The following is a 6,090-nucleotide window of genomic DNA, read 5'->3' as shown; positions in this document are numbered from 1 at the left end:
ATGCCCAAGATGCAGTCAAATTAATGTTGGTCTGAGGGATATCTTTCAAGCTGGGAATGTAGATCGCTATCAGGTTCTTTGGATTTTAAATATTAAGTCATCTATTCTCGGCATGATTTAATGCCTATTCATGGATCATAACAATCACATTCTGATTTTTTATGCTTTTAGTTGGAGTGTATTGCCTGTGCAAATTCATGGTACGCCTCAAGGGATGAGGTATCAATTCTTGCTGTAGATACTGAACAACCTGCCGGAGGTACAAGGAATGAGGACGTTGAGAAGAATTTAACCAGTCCTCGTGAAGCTGAGAAGAAAGCGACAGAAGATTCCTTGGAGACAATCAACGACTCAAACGCAGACAACAATCCTGAAGCTTTTTAGCAAAAAAAAAAAAAAAAAAAAAAAACAATCCTGAAGCCACCAAGAAACTTGAGTAAAGAAAGTATATTTACGGTTGAATACCTTCAACCTTATTTTTAGGGGTTTAGGTATGAAATCAGTCTTGGTTATTTGTGTAGTTATTTGATCAGGTAAAGCTTATTTATGAAAATAATTTTAAGACTTTGATTATGGGGATATATCAGTTGTCAATGGATTTTGTTTCATTATGGGTCCTGCAGAATTTGGAATAACACTATTATTTCTATTTCTTGTTATTATTTAAAAGTTAGATAAGTAGTATTTTTTATGATCTTATTATATATATCCGTTTAATGGAAGAATTAAGTTGCACTGAGTTTGAAACTTTAACTTGTTTGCTACGACTAAGTAATTCAAGAAATCGTTATTCTTAGAGTATTACCTTTTGGTCTTTTTTTTTTAATTTGGTTTGGTCTTTATCAGCAATTGTTTTTGGGTAAAAAAGGAGTGGTTTATCGGCAATTATCTTTGTCGAATGACACCTTATCAGGGGCAGATGCAAAGGCAACCGGGGGCAGATGCAAGGGCAAGTGTACGGGGCATGTGCCCCCAACCGATTTTCAATTTTCCTTAAGTAAATATTTTAAAACCTGTGAAATGCCTTCAACTTTAAAATTACTTATAATGAAAAATATCATGTGCCTTCGACTACTTATGTTCCTAGATCCACTACTGCACCTCATCCAGTGCAGTTGGAACCAAAACAAGTAAGTAAGCAGATGGCCATTTCAAAAGTTTATACTTTTTTCAGATTCGAGATTTGGGTATATATGTCACTGTCTCATTTGTCAAAGTGGGAAACATAAGCATAGTTATTTTTCTTTTGCTTTCCAATACTGCTATCATCTTCTTTTTTTTTTTTTTTTTGCTAAGTAACTGCTATCATCTTGCAATGAGGAAATTTGAAGCTCATTTTCTTGGATTCTGCCTGCAGTTTATTGGTTCATGTTTGGTTTCTAAATTACAATTTATTGATTTTACTTAAGTTATTGACTTATAAAATGTCGTTAGATAATAGTGTTAGACATGAATGTTGCAAACCCTGTAAAAAGGGCCAATTGTATTGAGCTAATATATGTGGAATAAGCTTGTCTCATTTGATTGAGAATAAAGAAGGAACAATTGAAGAAGAAAATTAGAAGTCCAGGGCTTGAAATCTAGAGAAGAACAGCTTGCATAAAAGGAAAAAAATGAAGATTTCTATTCGCCATGTGTGAAGCACGTGATAACTAAAATAAAAATAAAATTATTATAAGAATAGAAAATAATTAATTTAGCATTTTAATAAAATTTTCTTTTTTTCGATAAATCTTTTGCTATAAATATGTATGTTCATGGGCATTATCAACAACTCCAACAAGTCCGGGTAGATTTTCTGTGTCAAACGTTTACACGAATATGGACTACTTATTCTCGAGGAAGAATGACATAATGGAACCGGAAAATGACAGGGATCCTTATCCTTGGATTATCTAGTACATATGGAAAGTTCGAAATGATAAACTCTTCAGGGGGATAAACAAAGATCCATTGGAGTTTGTTAGATATGCAGAAAGTAAATGCCAAGCCTGATACAAAGTGAACAAAAGAATTCCTACAGTGATACAAGACATTAGTCGTCAAGAACCCCAAATCATAAGTTTGGGTAATATTTGCTTGGTGGATGGATCCTGGACATTAGATGCGCCTTTTTCGGGATGTAGATGGGTATGGATGGACAATGCTGGAAATAGGCCTGGGCATTCGGGTCATCGGGTCGGGTTCGGGTCGGGTCCTTTCGGGTTCGGGTCTTTCGGATCTAGGAGTTTAAGACCCGATAGGGTAATTTTAAATTTTCGGTTCTGGGTCGGTTCGGGTCGTACCGGGTCCGGGTCGGGTCGGGTCTTAGATAGTTGGACCCATTCGGGTAACTAGAATTTATCGGTTCGGTTCTGGATCGGGTTCGAATCGGGTTCGGTTCGGGTACGACCTAAAAAATACCTAAAAATACAAAAAAACATCTGAAAATATTAATATATCCAAAAATATTGGACATTTATTTAAAAATTTTGTTTTTATTATATTAAAATGTGTATATATACTAAATTATGCGAGATAGAACAATAATTGGTTGTCTCCTAGTGGCTGACCCCTTTGATCTGTAGACAAATAACCAGTCTTCAACTCCCCCTCGATACATTTTATTTAATTTACATTATTAATTCGGGTATCCGCTGGGTTTCGGATTCGGGTCGGGTCGTGTCCAAGATCCGCGGGTCCTCTACAACAAAACCCGATAGGATAATTTGATCGGGTCGGTTCTTACCCGGACCGGGTTTTTTCGGATCGGTTTCGGGTCGGGTCTTCGGATCCGGGTAAAATGCCCAGGCCTAGCTGGAAACATTTAACTAATGGGGACACGTAACTTGAGTCACCGTGAATCACTTTTGCATTCGGAAGGCACTACGATGAGCAATAGAGAATATGTTTCAACACTCTTCGTGTCAGCGATTTGGGACGGATTGTAAGGAACTGATTGCCATGATAGAGAATCCTATTGCATGACCAAGCTTTGCAACGGAACTGAAGAGAATAGAGACGCTGTTAATATGTTTCCCGGACTTTCAGATCATTCATGTATCACGAGCTCGAAACAAATTATTCCATAGGAAGTTACTTTCTGTTAATTATTTTATTCCGGTCTGGTAACCCAGACCACTTCAAGTTTGAGTAATAGATAGTCTTTTGACGTTAAAAAAAATATATATATGTATGCTCATACGAGAATGAAAACACACAGACCAATATACGAGGCTTTTAATTTGAGACTAGTGGTCAACCCCGCCAGCCGCCAGGGTATGCAAACAAATAAAAAAATAATATATTTGTAATATTTGGTTAATTTTAACTAAAAATAACATTAATTTCATATATATATTTATTTTTTATTCCTTTGAAAATATATATATTTGAACTGAAATGGGTTTACATATATGTTTAATCAAAAAAATCAGGGATATAACATTTTGTTTATTTGATTTATTTTGGTTTATTTTGTGTATTTTGTTTAGTTGGTTGATATGTTATAACCAATTGGTCCTTGCTTGCCAACAGAACCATAAACCAATTAAAATTTTAATATTGACTGATTGTTTTATAATTACAACCATATGCTAAATAGAGAACTGATACAAACTACACAAAGTTATTCCTTGTTTATTTTATAACTAGGATAGAATCCGCGCTTTTTGGATTATTTTTATTGAAAAATTTATTAACATGTCAATTTTTTCACTAATATGTTTAGTTATGTGCGTTTGGTTCACTTCTAATTTGTTTTTTTTTCCTGATTTGGTTGTGATTTTTGGTTTTTTAGTTCAAGAAATATAGTAAATATTTGGTTATTTATAAATTTAAGTTTGGTTTGAATTTTGTTATTTTGGTTTTTGGTTTGATTCAAATAGCAAAGTTAGAATCTGATATAATTTTGAGTTCAATTCAAAAATATAGATCTCTCTGAATATAGGTATGAAATTTTCAATCTTGATTCTGATTAAGAAAAACTATATTTTTAAACTTTGATCTTTATGGATTTGTATTTTTTGAATTCATCCTTTAATTAAAAATGAATTAAAAGTGACAGAAAATAACTCCCCATATGCTATAAATGTCATTAGCGACCTAACATATAGTTGTAAACATATATCTTGATTGTTATGTTTAGAAAAAAGAGAGAAAATATTCTTGTGTTTGCTTAACTTGCATGAGATCAAGATCTATAAAAATAGAATTGGTTCGATAGTTTATGAATCCTGATTACAAATATTACAAAAAAGTGTTAGAAATCAATGACAACACAAGTAAGCACTCCAAAACGTAAAAACCGAAGCAAGTGTTGATGAGGTTTCTTGACCACCACCTTGAGCCCCGGTGCTGCAGAAGTTTACGGCTGGCTTAACTGCAAGTTGTAAAGTCCTCCAGAGGCCACCAATTTTGTCTAAGAATACCTTGAAATGAGCAGCCATCATATACCAAACCTTGTTGGGAAGCAAAAGACAAAGCCATCAGCCTTACCAAGGTCGTCGGGGGTGATAAGAGGAGCATCACTCTTTGGCAGTCCACTCATTTAGAGAGCACATCTTTTTGGAGCGTCTCTAGTACCTGACAACTGTGAAGAACAAATGCTTAACTTGATGCTTAGCTGAAAACATGCATCAGTGAGATAAAAAGTGTTAAATCACTCAAAAGATTATCACATAGCATAAAGAATGGTGACAAATAAAAGACATTCACCAGTAAATAAATATATAGAAATGTATTTCCTCTTTCATTCATACATAAGAACTTGTTTCTAACTTAAACTCCTATTCTGTTCCAAATATTTCATGGTCAGTCTGTGTCTCATTGTAGCCTAGAATTGTCAGATATGCTTCATAGAAAAGCTAGTAAAGAGAGCACTGACTAACCTGCCAGAGTTTGGCATCGACCACCATCAACAGATGCAACACTTTCCTAATCTCTTGTAATAGTTTCTCCAAATATCCGTACATTGAGTAGTACCTGTTCCTCTCCACCACACTTGCTCAGGGGACATATGACAAACTCAATACTCAATAACGTTAAGCAAGAAAGAAAAGACTTACCTACAATTCAGTCATGAACTTCTTTGATGCCAAGCTTCTGATCAACTTGTAAAAACTCTAAAGATAAAAATATTCTCAGTCAGAAAAGCCATCAAACTTCAATAGCAGATAATAAAAAACCAGATTCTCGTGTCGATTGGTAATAACAAAATCACCCAGAAAGAAACTATAAGTTTAAGGATACTAAACAGAGAAATCTCTCAGAATTTCATGTCTTGAGGGAAACAGATCTTGTTTCTTAAAATCGTGAACAGGTAAAGATTAAGCTACAACCCCAACCCAAAATTGAATAAATACGGGACGGTTCAGCGCTAGGCTGAACAAAACCTACTCTGAACAGTTTTGCAGTTGAGCCCTAAATCGCAGAAAGAACCACACTCATGTTAGGAAGAAGAAGAAGAAGAAGAAGAAGAAGAAGGCGAGGAAGGTTTGGGCGTAAAATCGTGTTTATCTTCGCCGGAATGATCACGCTGATCAGAAGCTCTCCTTTATTAGCCATCACAATCTCTAGTTTTGGGTTACCCATACAGAAACGATTAAAATATCTTGTTTTTTGATTCCCCGAATTACATGGCAAAAATATTTTAAAATCTAAAGAAGGTAATGGCATTCTCTTGTAAATAAATTGAAAATTCAAGGGCAGAATCCTAGGAAAGATTCTGCTTTAATAGTATAGACTAGAGTTTGACCCGTTCTTTTAAAGGGCGGGCAAGATTTTTTTTTTTCATCATCCTATGAATTGATCTTTTGCGTTTGTTAAATGTTTAAGATTATTATCAATCTTAAAAGTTTGCATTTTGATGATTTTGACCCGCCTTTAAAAGGGCGGGATTGTTTTCGAGTGATATTTTTTTGATTGCGTACATACTTTTAAATGTTACACATGAAGTATTTTGTAAACCGGTCCGGATCCGCAGTTAAACTGATAACATCCATGACTCTATATGTAGTCTGGTTAAACTATATTTAGAAGTTCTATTAAACCCGCAATTTTGATTGCGTACATACTTTTAAATGTTACATATGAAGTGTTAGATTCAATATT

At 34.5% G+C, this 6,090-nt stretch overlaps 1 long non-coding RNA gene across 1 annotated transcript; it reads right to left on the bottom strand.

Moving 5' to 3' along the window:
* Window positions 1-4,136: 4,136 nt before the first annotated feature.
* On the bottom strand, window positions 4,137-5,573 carry LOC108830408 (uncharacterized). The gene is made up of 4 exons (XR_001946181.2): window positions 5,377-5,573; window positions 5,046-5,102; window positions 4,869-4,962; window positions 4,137-4,570 (listed from the first exon to the last, which is right to left on the bottom strand). It is a non-coding gene; the product is annotated as an uncharacterized LOC108830408 (long non-coding RNA).
* Between the last annotated feature and the right edge of the window lie 517 nt (window positions 5,574-6,090).

Source organism: Raphanus sativus, chromosome 9 (assembly GCF_000801105.2).
Source record: "Raphanus sativus cultivar WK10039 chromosome 9, ASM80110v3, whole genome shotgun sequence".
In the NCBI taxonomy this organism is placed as follows: Eukaryota; Viridiplantae; Streptophyta; class Magnoliopsida; order Brassicales; family Brassicaceae; genus Raphanus; species Raphanus sativus.
The sequence above is the reverse complement of the archived record's forward strand: the minus strand, read 5'-3'. Positions and strand labels throughout refer to the sequence as shown.